Genomic DNA, 19,424 nt, shown 5'->3' with positions numbered 1-19,424 from the left:
GTGTTACATCCTCTGCAGCCTTTCTGCATTTACTACAGAGACTGTGGCACATTTGTGCTTTGCCAAATTAAGCTTAATTGATTTTTCCCCAGAATTCCCCTCCCAGTGTAGTTCTGGGTTAGTGAGGGCATGAGAGATATTTTGTCTACCATTTGGAAGGGTGAAGTAAATGAAACAGGAGCTGTGTTCTTTTTATTCTTAATAAGTCAGTGCTGGGCACAAGGCACTGTTGCTACTCATGCAAGCCGCTGTTTATCTGCTGTCTTATGTTGTGGAAGTGGGAAGTAACTGTGTCCACACTTGGTCATACCTGCCAGATTCCCCCTTGCAGCCTCTCTGACTTCTGAATGTGATGAGTTTTAGCAGATACCGTCTCCTCCTGCAGATCGCCCCAGCTTTGAGGCTGCAGACATTGAAGCAGCGTAAGGCTGACCTGGCTTCCAGTCTGTCGATGGATTCTGGCTTTTCCTTGCAGGTACTAGTCTGTCCTTGCTTCCTCCATTTAACACCCACCTTTTCTTCCTCACTACTTGTCCTAATGACTGCAGGCTTAGCACCAGACACAGAAACAATCTCACAAAGATTGTTCAACCAGCTCCTACAAATATATAAGGGCAAATCCCCATAATAAATCCCTTATTATGCCCGAACCTTGTGGTTTTGCTTCTCAGATCAATCTTTGCCTGACACAGAGACTATAAAATAAGTAGCTTTAAATTGAATGAAGCAGGAAAGAAATCAATTATTATAAGAGATAAGATGGCATAAAAAAGCAGATATATTTGAAAAGAGGCCAAATAGAAGTTGTAAAAATGAAAAATATATTAAATAAAGAAAACCTTCCAATATATGGGGTTTAATAGGTGTACACTCTGAACAAAATATAGGAGGCTGTAACAAAATTCCAAATAAACAGTAGTTCAGATAAGACAGATACTTATTCCTTTTTCATAAATGCAAGTGATTCAGTGTTCCTGTGGCCGATAAGGCATTTCTATGTTGTCAGCAACCAGCTTTCTTTGTCTAACATCCTCAGTAAGCTTCTGTATCTGTGTCCAGTATGGCTGGGCCACATCCTGCCGTCACACAACCCATTGCACCTGAGTGGTAAAGAACAGGAGGGCCTGCTCCTTTCTATGTAAGGCTGTGATCCAGAAATTGTACACATCAGTTTTATTGATATTCCATTGATTGGACCATAAGTAGTTGCAATGGAGGCTGCAAAGTGTTTTTGGGCAGGTGGACAATTACTCATCTAAAAATTGTATTACCACAAAAGGGAATATGGATACTGAGAGAAGAAATTGTAGTCTCTGACACAATGGTTAAAAAGCAGACCATTCTCAAGAGACCATTAACAAACAGACCATTAACCTCCAAAGAGAACATCAACAAACAGGGAGAAGGAGGTGAGGATTTTACATAGATCAAAACAAGTTTGAGAGAAAAAGGGTGGGAAAAAGGTAAAATAGGATAAATGCAAGAAGGGAATGGATAGAGATTACGAATTTTTCAAAATTGATAGTTTTAATACTAAGGTTTGAAAAATGCACTGAATTTTGAGCAAGATAAACTCAATAAAATTACACATAAATATATTGTAGTAAAGCTAGAACACCCAAGACATAAAGATCTTTAAAATCAACATAAATAACCCATGAGGAAACCTGCTAGATTCTACATAGAATCTACATTTCAGTGCATTGCTGTACTTACAGGGGAATAAGTAAATCTCCAAGCGCTCCTTGAATAATTTATAACCTAATAAACATGCAAAATAATGACCTGAATCCTGAGAAAGAATCAAAGAACAGTGAACTGTTTTCAAGACATGACAGGGAAGGTCACAGATAGCCTGTGATAAGTGTTGATGGTCAACACTGTGCTCCGGAGACTAAGCCTGAAGGAGCTGATCCGGGGAACAATTATGGGAATGGACGGTGGGAATCCATTATGTTAGTAAGCTGATCCTGGTTTCCTGGCAGAGATCCTGACTAGCACTTCCTGGAGAAAAAGTTGATCTTAGAATACCCAAAGATGGAGATTAAATAAATCAAACCATTTGAGACAGCATAAACAACAAACATCTAATCAGATTCCTGAGGGCTTCCCAGATGAAATGATCACAAAGGGACTGTAAAATAACTGTATATAAAGTGTTTAAGCAAATAATAAGGTGAAATCACAAATCAGGAAACTAGAAAATGTTATCAAGAATGATACCGGTTCACTCTGGCTGTCATGAATAACAGGCACCAGAGTTTTCCCAACATTATAAACATCTAAAAAACTTGGAAAATGTATGAGTCAAGTGCTTTCAGATATAGGAAAATAGGCTACACAGAACTTCAGTCCAAGGGAAAAGGAAACAAATAAGGTAGACCCTGTGATCTGCTTGGAAGCATTTTCCAAACTGTGATGCAGAGAAATAGTCTCCAGCCATGATCTCACTGAGTTGCAGCAACAGAGTTCACAGTGAGGAAATACTGAGATACCTGGAATGTGGAATGTGTAAGGCAGATTACCAAAGGGAAAGGAAGGACCTGAAGGAGGAGTTGCAGGGAATTATATAGGATCCCCTTGAGTATATTGCTAAATTCTAAGTTGCACTTGCATGGGGGGAAACTCAATAACTGAGAGCTTTAAGGTGAACAACTCCTAGAGCTCAATGTTTGCTTTCCAACTGGCCAGAACATTTAGTGCAGACATCAGTGGGGTCATGCTTTAGTACTGGAGCTGGAGTACTGGTGGCGGGGGGGAAAAAGGCAGCTAGAGGAAAATAATGCATTACTTTCTGAAAAATCAAAATAAGAATATTAGTACATTTCTCATCTGAAACATTGTAATCCAAAATACAATAAACCATCTTTTTAACATTTATATAAATATATTATACTTATATAAATATAATAAATAAAAACTAATTTAAATAAATTAAAACTCAACATTTGTAGAAGTTGACAAATTGAGTCTCAACTTACCATATAACACAAATAATTTAGAATATTCAAAGTGATTTTAAAAATTAAGAGCAATGTTGAAGAACATACAGCTCCTGACTTTACAACTTAGGGGCTGCAGTGATGAAGGGAGTAAAGTATTGGCATATAGACTTATATTCAGATGAATGAAACAGAATGTAATCCATAAGTATATGCATGAATATGCAGTTATTTGGTTTTTATCAAATTTGCTAATGTAATTTCATGGGAGGAAGAATGATGTTGGAACTGGATATCAATATAGGAAACTATGAATCTCCTTCTTAACTACAAAGTAACAGCTCCCAGTTGGTAAAATGTAGTAATTCAATGGTTTCAGGCATGATGGGACTCCTACAGGGTAAAGGATGAATTATTACTTGTAGCAATGCTCACTAATAAGAAGGAAGCACAACATCAGGGAGTCATTTTTGGATACAGGAGAAAGCATATTCCACATCTGAGGGTGCTGTTCCATTCCGTTTATTAGATATTACAACTGTTCACATTCATCAGTGTACACTAACTAGGGAAGGAGGACTGAAGTACAAAAAACCTTAGTTAAATGAATGATTTGCTCAGTTGACAGCAACCAAAGCCCCAGCACGATGGGATGTGAACATGGTGGTGATGGTGGTGAGAGGAAGTCTATGCTTGATTTCAGTAGTATATCCTTCCTCTCTGCAATACTCATCAATTGTCACTACACGATGTCCAGGCAGACAGAAAGAAACACTGAGCCCCCTTAACAGCACTGTTCTGCATGGACACTAATCAGTTACTTGGTGCTGGCATGATAGAACAATACTATGGCCTGTTAAAGTTTCCATTGGGTTGCTTAGCTCAGACATGAGACCATACAAAAATGAGACGTCATTCTCTAGGATTTGTCATTATTCTAATCAACAACTATTGTATGGTTTTGTGTTCCCAAAAGATTGAGTCTGAAAAATAATGTCTTAATATAGGAGTAACTCACTTAACATTATCCCCAGTTACTCAGTTGGGGAGTTTGAGATTTCCAGACACATAATTCTGTACTCTATGTGTACAAGTCCTGATTGACAAAAGTAAAATGCATTGACCCCAGAACACTGCAAGAATACCACTGAACTTAAGCTATGGCTTCTTCCTGAGTACTTTGGGTACTTTTTTTCCAAGGGGCCAGATAGAAGTCACCATACTGATGAGGCTAATTGATCAAAACTTCAAAAAAAGATAAAGCTTTTGTTAGCTCATAGGGGAAAATGTTTAACACTAGGTGGTCCATTTGGATGTCTCTTGTTATTCCCTTGACCAATTTTGAGAGTAAATGTAGTAGCAGCCATGACCTGAGAAGGCATAATGACCAGGGCTACAGAACCTTTATGGATGAAGGTCTGAGTCATCCAGGTAGGCAACCTGGACCAACAGAGGTGGTACTTAAGACTGAAGGGAATGCAAATGGGTAGTTGAAGACATCTTTGTCAGCTCAGGCTGCTATAAAAAATACCATAGACTGGGTAGCTTAAATAACAAATTTATATCTCACATTTCTGTAGTTTGGGAGTCAAAGATCAAGATACTGGCAGATACAGTTCCTGATGAGAGCCCTCTTCCTGGTTTGCAGAGAGCAATCTTCTTTCTATGCATACATATGATGGGGAAAGGGAGAGTGAGAGAACAAGAGAGCCAGCAAGCTATGTGGCCTCTCTTCTCCTTATTTATAAGGACACTAATCTCATCCTGGGGGGCCCACCCTCACTGTCTCAACTAAACCTAATTATCTCCCCAAAGCCCCACCTCTGAATACCATCACATGGGCTTAGGGCTTGAACATACAAATTCCGGGGAGATGCCAAACTCAGTCCATAACAAGGAGGGTGATGTTGAGTATCAACTGCCACCTCGAGCTCAGCTGCAAAGTCAGTGGCTGTGGCTCCTTCCTCTCAAGATCTTCCAAAAGAAAACAAAAACAGAAATGGAGCACATCTGAATCATGGAGAAGCTTGTGCCCCCAACATATGTGTAGAAGTGGATTCAAGCAGAACAGATTCTAAAGTGGAATATTGAGAATTCTAAATGGACATTGTGCTTCACCACCCATCTATTAAACAAATTGTTATTTAGTGAGCTGTTGGAGTACTGTTTCCTGGCAGAACTGCCTCACTGGAAGTCCTTCCCCCTTCCCTGAAGCAAACTGTATCCAACAATTGCAGAAGCAAGGTAAAAAGTCCCGGTCCAGTTTTATATAGTAAGAACTCTAAAAAGCCACCCAAAACTCTGTGAGATTGACTGCAGCCTTTGTTGCAACAGAATCAGAATCCAACCTCTTTATCTTTCAATCCTTTCCTTTCTCCTTCAGATATTAATTCCAAGAACACTACCTAATCAACCTCCTGTGCTAAATTTCACCTGTCATTTGCTTCCCAGGAAGCACGAAACATCAAAAACTTGGAAACAAACAAATGCAAAAGTGAGAATCAACAAAGCAACAAATTCTTTCTTTGAAAAGATTAATCAAAAAGGATAGACCTCTTGAAAATTATCAACAAATACCAAAAGTACACATATAAAATATCAAGAATGAGAAGGGAATATCACTGTAGATTCTGAAGATGTTAAAAGCATATGTGAAGAAAATGGAAGCTCCTATGGCCAGGATCCTCACCTAACCCTAAATTGCCTGATGATGTAACTGGCCTACTGCTAGGCTACTGCTTCCACACTCTAGGCAATGAGCTATTACTGACTGAGTCACTCTATAGAGCTCTTCCCAGTGCTCTGGGAAGAGGCAGAGATGAAGGAGGATTACAGACCTGCAGATAGTTGGATGCAGATGAATTCTAGTGCTCTATGTATCAATGGGAGAACAAGCCACATATGAACTCTTTTACCCCAAAAATGTTCCATTGTCATTTCTTGGTTTCACTGAATCCATAGTAAACTTGCCTGGGGCTGAAATCCTTAGGCAAGACAGCATAATAACAGGATATTATGAACAACTTTATGTCAACACAATTTTAAATTTTCATAAGAACATATTTCTTGAAGAGCACAATTTACCAAAACAGACATGAGAAGAAATAGACCTATGAGAAACTTGGCTAAAAAATTTGAAAACAAAACAAAACAAAAATGAACAAATACATTCATAAACATAACAAAATCTACAAAGAACTCAAAAGTAATAGAACCAATATTTTTAAATCTGTCCATAAAGAAAATAAGAGTCTCAATGGTTTATGGAGAGTTCTACCAAAATCTTAGGAGATAAATCATTCAAGTTCTATACAAATTTCTGGAGGATAGAAAAGAAATAATGCTTTCTGTAGGGGAGAAAAACTTTTCTCCTCTTCCCTTCCAAGTTCTTTTGGCTGGTCGACTAATTAAATTCACATAAAACAGATCAACAGGAGAAAAACAAATCTAATTACATGTGTACAGTATCCCCATTAGAATATGAGACTCATAGGCAGATAGTTGAGGTTTGTATGTGGTCCTGAGCTAAGGGGGTAGAGGGCTGGGACTTGAAAGGGGCAGAAAACAAATCACAGGAAGATGGAAAGAGCAAATGTTGGGCACACAAATGTTGCCATGCCATGGGATAAGCCTTTCTTATATAAAAAAAGTTATTTTTGGTAATATCTCGCTTCCTGGTACAGGCCCCCTATTTGAATTCATCTAGGAAGTTAAAAGGGAAGTAAAAGGTTCTTCTTGAGTCTGTCGGTCCTTGATTGTTTTCAGCCTGAAATAACCTGAATGCCAAAGTGGCACATTTTGGGGGAGGGGTCTGTCCTGAAACTCACCATTTCCAATTCCTTGTTAGTCTGGCATAACACTGATATAAATGTCAGAAGATAGTATGAGAAAAGAAAATAACAAGCTCATTAGAAGGAAAATCTTAAATAAAATATAGGGAAATTTAATCAGCAGTGATTCAAAACAATGATAGTAAGTTTAATATTAGAAAACCAATTAATATAATTTATATTATAAAAAGTTTAAAGAGAAATATCACTAAGCAGATAAAGAAAAAGCAATTGATAAAATTTACCATCTATGTCTGATAAAAACTTAGTTGAGTAATAGACCTCCTCAACCTAATCAACAAAAACTAACAATATCCTACAGAAATAATGATTCCGAATGGTGAAGTATTAGAAACCTTTCCTTTCCTCTAATAGCACATATATAACAAAGATACAGAATACCACTATAACGTTGATGTTCAAGTCAACATTATAATTAGAGGTCCTAATCACTCTAGAAATACAATAAAAGAGGAATAAAAAAACAAAAGGCTATATGAGAAAGAAAATAGGAATCACACATTATGAAATTTTATGTAATTGAATAATTATCATAAATTATATAATAATTAATCCTACTCTCTTACTCTTACCTCTGTTGATCTGAAACATGTGTACGAGCAGCATGGTCATGCTTAGAGTGAAGCAAATGAAGAAGTTGCCTCAGTCCAAAATGTAAGGGTGCATCAAAAATTTAGTAGTTAAGATAAATAATATTTTAACACAATATTTCATAAATAAAAGCTAATACAAAAAACTTATGGCGAACACAATTATAAATGCAGACAGGCTATTGTTTAAGACCTTGTATTATAAAAGAGGAATAGCTGTACTTAATTAGACCCTTGTTCTAGCCAGACCACTGTCCCGTCACATGAGGTGAGTCAGTGAGGGCTGACAATAGCATAGGAACACTTTGGGCAATATAGGGCTTTATGTCTAGTTATAATTTTTTATTTAAGAGCTTCGATTAACTTTTCCATTTGGTTCAACAAGTGGATTTAACATTTTAGGTAAGTGCAAATTGAGGAGCACATTTTCCTATAGCTTTAGTCTTACGCATGGCTTGGCATGGCACTGACGACGTTGTGTTCTTTTGGTCCTGGATTGTCCCAGTCCTGGTCTACCTCCATGGTGCCTTCCTTAAACTATGATGGCCTGAACTTCCTGGACTTCATTCCTTCCCCAGCACTGCCCCTCTGCAGTAGCCTCTGGGGTCTCCTTTCCCCGGCCTGATGAGTACAGGATGGACCCTAGGGAATGAGGAAGTAGGCATACCTGTTCTGGAGCGCTTCAGATTCCCATCTGATATAACTTTACTTCCTAATTATGCCCCTTTCCCACTCACTGACATTAATTTCTTCATGGTATTTCACCTTTTTATCATCTCTAAACATTCAGGGAATTTGCAGAGTAAACTCAAATATAAAAGGCTGAAATCAGCTGAGTGGGCTCCATGTACTTTGCACAGACAGTTTCTGTTTTACAAAAATCAAAGTTTTGCTAGCTAAAATAAAACACCAAATATTACATCTCAAATATCCTATAGCCCTTTAACATTTTGTAACAATGACCTCTTCTCGAACTATTCATAAAGCCAGTTTTAGAATATGAAAGACTAAAAACACTTAATGTTTCCCCAAAGGCCACAGAGGAGGTAAAATTTCTTTTCCCTTCTACCCTCCTCACTTCTCCACCTGCACTCCTGCTGGTCAAAGACGGATGAACAAGGGAAAAACCAACAGAAGTTCACTAGCGTGTGCTTCGTGCATATACATGAGAATGCCCAGAGAGGAGTGACTCCAAGAGATAGAAATTGTGCTTAATGGCACCTGAACAAAAGAACAATAAACTTTAGAGTGAGAAGTGAAAAGACAAAAAAAAAAAAAAAAACGACTTTGGGTTTCTAGGGTGGCAAATTGTGGGTAGGCAAATATATGGAAAAGGAAAACTGGTAGATTAGGGCTAGTTTAAGCCAAGTTTGCTATGGAGATTCTTCTGGTTCAGTCTTCAGGTTGATAAAGTCTAAAAGTGTCTGTCTTTTTGGGTAGAGAGGGGAGGTGTCTTGCCAATGGGTTTCAGTCCCAGGCAAGCTCACTATGGATTCAATGTGGCCAATGAAATGACAGTAGAACATTCTTGGGGTGAAAAGGTGATACTAACTTTATGCCCACGGTGGCAGGTCAGTCACTAAAATCCCTTTCCCTCAGAGTGAGTCTGCATGCAGCAAGCTGGTCTCTGCCTCTGGGCCTCTCTGCCTGCACAGCCATCCTCTGGGTCTCTCTGCCCGCAAAGCTGTCCTCTGGGCCTCTGTTCTCCATGCTGCCACCACTCCAGCCTCTGCTCTCCTGCAGCCTTGCAGCTGCACCACTGTCATGTTGCCCAAAGCACTGGGCAGCGTTCTTTATATAGAGCCAATAACAATGTATTGCCCACACATTTGTAGTGAGCCATCCAACCAGGGCCAGGTGAGAATCCTGGCTAGAGGAACCTTCACTTTATCCACAGGAGGGGACACCTTTGCAAATTTATGTCCTGCTTTTAGACATATAATGGGAGAGCAGAGAGTTTTTTTTGTATCTGCTTCTTCTCAATTGCTTTCAGCTCAAAATAATCCATACACCCAAATGGAATATTTGCTAATTTTACTATGTTTAGGGTGGCATATTCTGTTACTCTATAAGACCAAGACCAAGAGTTTTATTTATAAAAATGCTGTAGCTGGATGTAGTCATTAAGAATTCTACCTCTAAGAAATTAAAATTTTGCTGTCTTAAATCTGAATTAGGCTCTGTGCTAACACTACAAAAGACTTCAGAAGTCTTTTCATGTGCCAAATGTTTCCCAATTTGAGCCCAGATTTTATTTCCTCTCATGAATGTCATTTTATGTTCCTTGAAACTTGCATGATTTTTATTGAAAACTAGAAGGAACATAGAGCAATAGGTATTACATGCAAATTTTATGAACAGCACAACAAATAGACTTTATTAAACAAAATGGACATTTTCCAGTGACCAAATCCCTAGAATTAGAATGACTAGATTTATAATTTGGATAAATTGGTTCTTTATGTGGTGACTTTAGGAAATGAAATTTGGGTGGAGATAATAGCTAGCATCTTCTAAGCACTTAACATGTGCCAGGCATGACTCTAGACCATTAACATGGGTTATCTCTTTTATTCCTCACAGCAGTCCTATTTAATGTCCTTTTGCATATTTATCATATGAGGAAACTGGGAGATATATGAAGATTATGAAACGTGCCCAAGTTCACACAGCTAGTACATGGAGGGAAGCCAGTGATACACACATGCTTAGCTGGGGAAAGACTTGACATATCACATTCTTAGCATACTTCTCAAGCCTAGCTTCATCAACTCATAGTTTGCAACTTTTCGCCCTTTCATTAAACTACCAAATTTTCATGACTTGGGAAGCAAAACTTTTATATCACAAGTTGCAAGCCGCATCCCTTTACAAAGTATTGGATATATTTACATGTCACATAAACATTAGTAAAATGAATACCTAAACTAATTAATTGTTCAGACCCTCCAATCAATCCCAAAGGACTCTATATTCTTTCCTTCTTTTTCTTCCTTTCTTCCTCTCTTCCTTCCCCTCCCCTCCCTCCCTCCCTCCCTCACTCCCTCCCTCCCTTCCTTCCTTCCTTCCTTCCTTCTTCCTTCTTTTGCCATTTAGTGTACTTAGATTACAGGATATAAAAACTTCCCCCATTATGGACTGTTAAACTGACACCCAAGACAATCAAAGGCTCCCATATTCAATATCCCACTATTTTCTGGTAATACCAAAAAATAAACAACCAGCAAATGATTTCACCTCTTAATAAAAGGATTTACATTTAAAAAATGGGATTTTAAGGAGGGATCCCCTCCTTAAAAATGTTTCTAGAGCTACTAAAAAACTTGCCATTTACAAGAGTTGATTAAAGTATTCCCCTGGATTGTGCAAGAAGGGAGGCAGGGACCACCGATAAGACATGGAATATGGTATTAATCGGACTTGGCTTCTTTCTCTCCTGCTTCATCAGAGGCTGGACTTTCGTTTTTAGTTTCTCCGTTTTCTGCGGGTAAATTTTTGGCTTCCTGGTCAGCCACTTCGGCCTGATTTCCCTTTTGTTTGCACTTCGTTGTCTGAAGATTTGTCCTTTCTTGCCGACTTTTTGGCTTCGTTTCCACTTCTGCAGGAGCAGGTTTAGCTGACAACCTCGCCGACCCCCTCTTGGGCTCCTCCTTCGCCGCGCCCTCGGCGGAGCTGACCTTCCTCTCGGGCTCGGGTGCCTGTGGGCTGCGGTGCACCTAGAGCCTTCGCGAAGCTGGGCTGCTGGACCCACGCTGCTCCTCCCGCCCAGACTCTGTATTCTTTTCCTGTTCCACCTTAGATGCTCTCTCAGGCTTCTTAAATATGAAGTAAAAAAACACCTGCCCCTCTTTTCCATCAAGCTCAGCAAACAATAGGAAAAAAAAACAAAAACAAAACAGTAAAGCAACAATAACAGCTGAACAAATAATAACAGGCAATTTCAAAACAGAACTCTTTGAAAATTTTTTCTTCTACCGTTACAAAAATGTTCAGCCAAACATCATGCTTACTTCACACATAAGAGCAAATTGTACAAAATGCAATATTGTTAAATAACACAGGCATTGTCCATGACAATGAAATGAAACACGCATCAAAAGCACGATGTTCATAAACCACTTGGAATCTATAACCTACAAAAATCCAGGCTACCAGCCAAATACTACCAATTTCAAACATCAGGCAATGTAAGGTGTACTATTTTATACAGATAATGCATTATTCCCCAAGAGCTTCTAGGTAGAGAAATGGTGGTGATGCAATGAGTTATTTGTATCGAGTATTTATTTCTTTGCTGTCAGATTGCTTCCTTCAGCTTCCCAGAGATGAAGAGTCTACACCTGCTCTTTCTCAGTGGCTAAGATCAGAGACTGTAACATGGATGGAGCTCCTGTGTTCTCAGGGCTGCTGCTTCGCAGAGATAAGGCTGCTTTGGAGGAGTGCTCAAGCTTTGCCTCCCCGAACAGCCGTCAATAATAAACAGTTACCGCTCAACTGTTATGTTAAACAGCACTGCCTTGCATACACAGGTGAAATTTGATAAAAGGGAGTTACTTCAATCATTTGAAATGCCAATAGCTTCAGTATTTTTGTCTTTGTATTATCTTTCTTTCCTTTTTTTCTTTCTTCCTTCGCCTCTCTCCCTCTCAGTCTACTGCCAAAATGCAATGATTTAAGAACCCAGTAGAAATATTGGGTCACATTTCTCCAACAGTTGATTGCCTTGAATGTTTCTATGAGCCATTATTTAGCCACCCTTGTCATTCTGCTGTCATGTATGGCATTATATCTCTAAGTATGAGGACACTGAAAAAAATCTATGCCCATTCAAAAATATGTACTCTGCCTGGTTATGACCTTGCAATTAAAATAAGTCAACTTCTAGAAGCCAAAGAAAGATAGCTGTCATCCCTAGCACCATAGGAATTTATACAGTTAATTTTATCCAAAGGCAAAGGTCACTTTCTCTGAAAGTTCCTAAAAAATGCAAACATAAACTCCTTGTCCCCTGTACCTAGAGAGTGGTAGAAAGACTCCGATTATGCCACTAAATGGTAATTCATATAATTTACCAGTTTGATTAAATATCATCATTAATAATAGATTTTTTTCGTGAAGCAGCACATCGAATGTGCTTAGTTTACAGTCAAAGATCAATTATTGCTGAATGTTACCAATGTATTTTTAGTTCTTGTTTCCTAACAGGTCCTTGAGCTCAATGTTCAGTGGCTAATTTTCCCCCCCTCAGTCTCAATATGCCTCAGATTCTTGGCTAATAAGTTGAGTCTTATCTGTCTGTCTCCACACTTTTGTGGTTTATTGGAAACCCTGGGCACAAATGTACCTTTCTGCATGCAAAACAATGATTAGAAATTCACTGTCACATGATTTTTTAAACAGTGAACTGATTAAATATGCATTGCCTGAGATAATATTCCACATTTAAAACCCACATATTTTAATAAATATACTATTATTTCTTTATAGTAGTAGAGCCCTACTTTTTTATTGCTGACACAGCATTTTGATTCCCCTATGAAGTCCAAAGGAAACTTGTACTAATACCAGTTATAGATACATGTAAGCGTGACCCACCAAAGACTGTGCTGCGTGCAGGTGACGTAACTCAATGGGACCTTAGTTTTGTTTTATTTTAGTTAAGCTTATATTTATTTTCCTAGACTTTTAAGCCACTCTGCCAAATGTAAATTACAGTTCATATTGTAACTTAAATATTATTACTAATTTATTAGAATTATTTTCAAACATTTGTATATTCATATACATGTATATATAAATTTTAAACTTTAGCTTAATTATAAGGTGTTAAGTACTTTGTAATTCTTAGGAGGAAATTATTTTCCAGATGAATGCATTTGTAATTTCATATGAAATCCAATTAGAAAATAGTACTACAGGGCTCTTTTAACAAACCATATCTTCTACTGGAAATCCAAATGCTAGGCTACAACCTTAAGTTTCAGTGATTTTCTAAAATTCTTCCACACTCTTTAGGCTTATTGAAGGGTCAGATTTTCCTCCCTGAAGCAGTATTTTATAGCCTAAGCATCTTTACCCTTTCCCTCAGATGTTCATTGTTTCACACTTGGAGTGGAGGAGATCACTGGCCTCCTACAGCCCATAATGTCTCTCCAGCTTGACATGCTCCCAGTGGATGCCCCAGTCAATAAATAACAACAGCACAGGTTACGGCAACAATTGCCAGCAGTATCCCCTTTGACCCAGTAATGGTATCTTTGGGAACAATAGTTCTAAGAAAATCTCCTTACCTCCTATGCCTTCTTGGAGATGGAGAATTCATTATTACTCTCTAAACTTCATGTTAAGGATCCATGTTGGGCATGACTTTACGTGCATTCAGTGTCCTCTACTACAATGTCATCAAAGGGAGTATCTGTAAGGGGGCATATGTGAGGTATTGTCTGTGACGTTAGGAAGCACAGGTCACAAAACAGTCCTGATTTCTAACACTAATTACAAATTGGGAATTTCATAAGACAGCCCTCAGGTTGGATAAATCACTAGAAGGACCCACAGAACTTACTGAATGCTGTTATATTCACAGTGTGGCTTATTACAGGGAATTAGTACAGATTAAAATCAGCCAAGCGAAGAGACACACAGGGCAAAGTCAGGGAGGGCTCCAAACATGAAGCTTCCATTTTGTTTGGGATTCATTACCCTCTGGCATAACATGCAAGAGCACATGCAGAACATTGCCAACCAGGAAAGTTCATTTGAGCTTAGGTTGTCCAGAGTTGCTACTGGGGCTCCACGTTTGACTTCCCACATGGCTGACTTAGTCATCAGCTCATTGGAGGTAGGGTGGATGCCATATGGCCCAAAGTCCTCATCATAACTTACATTGTCAGACACCCAGTGGCAAAGCCCTCCAGGTAAATATTCTTTCATCAGAGAAAGCATTCTAAGGACCTAGAGATCATCTACCATTGCCCAGTAGCTGAAGGCAAAGGCCAAACCTCTCTTTGGTTAAGGTTAAATCTTTTATTACACTGTTTTCAAATATAATCTGGCAAAATAGTTTTAAGAAAATGAATTTTTAGATCTTTGAGACTACTTTAACCACAAAAATACATCGTTTCCCAACCTCTAGGACATCAAACAAAAGCAACTGATTTTAGTGATTTAATTACTGCACCCCAAACCCATAGGGCTTAATGTCAGCTTTTATTGCAAATATTTTTTTTAACAGTGAAATATGTGAAGCATAGGAAATGTACTCAATGAAAGGGGACATTTGACCTCATACAATATGGTGAATCTGACATATGGTAGAGTGGGGTGGTTCAGATGATGAAAAATTGCTTTTAACCATGTCACCTCTCCCATCCCCTGGATGCTAGCAAGGAAAGTTTCACACTTGAGGGAGAGTTCTGCAAGTGCAAGAAAAAGCATTAAAAAATTAGTGAATGCTAAAATCTTCCATCTTCTCTGACCCCAGGTATTTAGACATAAGCAATTCTTTTAGGCTATCCTCAGTACTCTTCCTCATAATAAAGGGACTTTCAAAATGCAGAATAAATATAGTCCAATAATAAAGATATTTTAAAACATATTTGGGATATTATACAGTGAAAATTTCTCAAAGTAAAAGTTCTCACTGTAAAACATGTGTGTGTTTGTGTGTGTGAGAGAGAGAGAGACAGAGACAGAGACAGTGATAGAAACAGGGAGATTTCTTTCTGATTTGTAGTTCCAGCTTATTTAGTAAGAAAGTTAGAATCTATTTTCTTAAATCATATCAAAGCTATATGTTCAATGACAGTCAATTCTTATTTACATATCTACAAAAAATTTAATTTCTTATACCTTAATCTGCAAAACTTAAACTGTATTTTGACTATCAGATTTATAAATATTAGTAACAATTGTTTCTTTCATTAAATATATGAGAAAATTTGATCATGATGTATCACAAACTAAATGAATTTATTTCTGAGTTTTATTCTTGATTCTCATTTAATCATTTGAAAAGCCAGAATTATATGCACCCATTCAAATTTGTCAAAGAAATATTATATATTTTATCTTGCCCCTTTCTTCCTAAATGACTAATTTTAGCTTCACAAATTGCATAGCCTTAGTACAAATTCAATAATGAGAACTAGCATATTGATATATTATCTAATTCTTACAATTTACAATAAAATGGGTAAATTCATTATATCAGATGTACAACATTTCAGTCTTGAGTGCACAGCATTTACTAACCTATCTTTGAAGATGGGTGCCACTATTTGTTTCTCAATATTTGTAATAATATTCCTTGAAACATAGGACACATCTCTGCAGATTGACAAATGAAATCAGACTTTATGTGACAAAGATAAATAATTGGATGTTTGGCTAGAGAATGAGAACTGGCTTTGATAATTGTGTTGTATTGTAGACTTTTTTATAAATCGAATGAGCTTAATCTGCAGCTCCAATATACCTTGACAAAAATATTTTTAAAGTTCAAGATAAGAACATTTAAAAATACTAAATTAATTAAATTGTACCAGAATTAAAATATCTTCATTATTCCAACTCTGTATCAGTCACGATCTCAACAGATGACACACCGAATTAGATCTGAAGACAGTTGATATACAAAGGGACTAATTAAAGGTAAATAGTGGAGGCACCACAAGTTGTACAACAAGAAATGGGGCCTAGCAGCAATGAAGCTGTCACGACCACTTAGCCAAAGGGAGAAGGGAAGAGAGAGCTTACTGAAACCTGGAAGGAGAGTTGATCTTGTAGACTAGACTGTTTGAAAATGAGCACTGTCCTTTAGTTAGGGTCACAGCCAGTCTGAGGCAGATATGTAGGCGATGGGTCCAGGAGAATAAATTCCCTGACCTCACTCATTGTTCCTTAGGTAATTTGCTAGGGTTTCCTATTAGCAGTAACATTGGGGCCATACTCTCTATTTTAGGGCTGCAATATCTAAATATGATTTTAGTAGTTCTGAATCTCTCTACTATGCATTTTTAAAAACATATATAGAATATTTGTTTAGAGACTTTGAGAATACTATACAAAGTCATCTAATTTATCCTAAGTGTCTGGAGCAAGTAGATAATGAGGAAATGGTTCTAAGTCTTGAGACCTTGTCAGGGCCAGACAATGCAAGGCCTTGCATGACAGATTAATAAGCCATACAATATTTACCAGTTTATATATGGCTTTTTTTCACTCAATGTAAAGTGTTTGAGATTCATGTATATTGTGTGAGCCCTTGTTCCTTTTCATTACTGAGCACTGTTTTATTGTATAAATATAACTTGTTAATCCATTTTCCTTCAGTGATGGATATTAGGTTTGTTTTCAGTTTGGGTGTATTATGAATAAAACTGCCATAAGTATTTTACGTAAGTCTTTTTATTTGGGGAGGGGCATATGCACTCATTTCTCCTGAATATATATCTATAAGCAGAATTGCTAGGTCATAGGTTAGGCATAGCTTCAAATCTCTAAGGAATTGAAAAGCACTTTGTAAAAGTGGATGTACCATTATATACTTGAACCAACAATGTATGAAAATTTAAGGTGACCTACATTCCCAAAAACATTCAGTATTTTCAAGTTTTAAAAAATTTAGTCATCCTACCACTAATCATCAAGAAATGCAAATCAAACCCACAATGAGATATCTCACTCCATTCAGAATAACTATTATCGAACAGACAAGAAATAACAAGTGAAGTGTTATAGGGAATGTGGAGAAAAGGGAACCCTCCTACACTGTTAATGGGTATGTAAATTGGTGCAGCCACTATGGAAAGCAGTTTGAAGTTTCCTCAAAAAATTAAAAATAGAAATACCACACCAACCAATAATTCTATTTCTGGTTATTTATGCGAAGAAACCAGAAATACTAATCCAAAAAGATAGGTGCACCTCTCTGTTATTGCAGCATAATTTACCATAGGCAAGATATGGAAGCAAGCTAAGTGTCCATCAATAGATGAATGGATAAGGGAGATGAGGTACATATACACAGTGGGATATTGCTCAGCCATAAAAAAAGAATGAAATCTTGCCATTTGCAACAACACAGATGATCCTAGGAAGTATTATGTAAGTTAAATAAGTCAGACAAACAAATACTATATGATTTCACTTATATGTGGAATTGAAAAATAATAAATAAATAAAACAAATGAAGAAAGAAACAAACAAAACAGAATATCCTTAAAAGAGAAAAAAGTGGTGGTTGCCACAGGGGAAGTGTATGAGGAATGGGTGAAATAGGTAAAGGGGATAAAGAGGTACAAACTTCCAATTATAAAATAAATAAGTCAAGGGCATGAAAAATACAGCATAGGGAATATTGTTAATAATATTGTAATAACTTTGTATGGTGACAGATGATAACTACACTTGTGGTGAATGTATGTACATTTTGAATGCATATAATAGTCAAATCTCTATGTTGTACACCTGAAACTAATATAAAATTGTAGGTCAACTATATTTCAGTTAAAACATTCTGATTTAGTTAACTTAGTAGATGTGAAATGGTACCTAATAGTGTTTAATGTATATTTTATTGATTATTAATGATGTTGAATACATTTTCATATGCTTATTAGTCTTTCATACATCTTATGTTGTGAAGTTTCTGCTAAAATCTTTTGCCCACTTTTAAATGGGGTTGTTTATACTTTTATTTTTGATGTTTCAGGAGTTTTGTAAATATTCTACAAATAAGTCCTTTCTCACATATACGTGTTGTAAATATTTCCCTCTCATTCTGTGGCTCTACAATTTATTTTCTAATGGTGTCATTTGGTGAGCAGATTTCATGTTGAATGTGTCCAATTTACCACTTTCTCTTTTTGTACATACTAAGAAATTATTACTTACCCAAGTGGTGAAGACAATTGTCCACAATTTTTTTCTTAGAAGAGGTATAGTTTTAACTTTTATGTTAGTTCAGTAATACATTTCAACTTAATATTTAGGCATGGAATGAAACAGGAATTGAGAATTTTTTTTATAATGTTATTTAGCTAGTCAAGTATTATTTTGTTTGTGTGGAAGAATTTCCTTCCCCTATTGACGTCCTTTGATGCCTTTGTGAAAAATTAATTGAACATATACATATGGATTCATTTTTATATTCTCTTTTAGATTGATCTTTTTGTCCTTACAGTATTGCTACATTGACTTGATTACTGTAGCTTAAAAGAAACTCTGAAATTAGGAAGGAAAGATCCTCTGTCTTTCTTTAAACTGGATTTTTAACAATGCTCAGTTGTTTCAAGGATGGAATGAAATAAACTAAGTAATTTTATCTCTCATAAGAATTATACAAATGATAAATGTTATCAGAGTTTAGTGAAAATCAGTATAGAATAATTAAAATCATATTTGTATTTATGAATAAAATCAGACAGTCTGAGTTTGCATCCTGCATCTTCTGCTGACTAATTGGGGATGCTTTGACGTTGAGGACATTTTGTCTCCATGTCTCTGTTTCTTAGTGTGTGCTAGGAATAATAAATACATCTATTTCATCAGTCAGTTTAAAAGATTAATTAACTTAGTAGTTGCTAAGCACTTAGAAGAATACCTGACACACAGTAAGTGCTAAATAAACATTTCCAGTTGTATTACTTAATCTACTGAGCATCACAACTTACCATAAATCTTAGTGCCTTAAACGGACAGTCATTTATTACCTCACAGTTTCTGTGGGTCAGACCTTTCAGCTTAGCTTACGCAGCCTGGCCCTCTGCTTCCCTCACTTGCCGGGATGTTGTGCCATCAAAGGGCACAAGCCAAGCAGGCAATAGAGAGCCCACCGGCAAGAAGAAAGTCACACTCCTGGGTGACTTAATCATGGAGGCGGCATTCCTTTGCCTTTGCTGTGTTCCATGGTTGTCATCAAGTCCCTGCGTCCAGCTCACACTCAAGGGGCAGGATTATAGGAGGAAATTACAAAGGGATTATAAATGTGACTCCCAGGAGGCAGAGATCCTTAGGAACCATCTTTAAAGTCTGCCTAC

At 37.2% G+C, this 19,424-nt stretch overlaps 1 pseudogene; it reads right to left on the bottom strand.

The window, feature by feature from the left end:
• Nucleotides 1-10,793: 10,793 nt before the first annotated feature.
• On the bottom strand, nucleotides 10,794-14,328 carry LOC140850653 (non-histone chromosomal protein HMG-14 pseudogene; annotated as a pseudogene).
• Nucleotides 14,329-19,424: the final 5,096 nt, after the last annotated feature.

This window comes from Manis javanica, chromosome 8 (assembly GCF_040802235.1).
Source record: "Manis javanica isolate MJ-LG chromosome 8, MJ_LKY, whole genome shotgun sequence".
NCBI lineage: Eukaryota > Metazoa > Chordata > Mammalia > Pholidota > Manidae > Manis > Manis javanica.
This window is presented reverse-complemented; position numbering and strand designations above follow the sequence as displayed.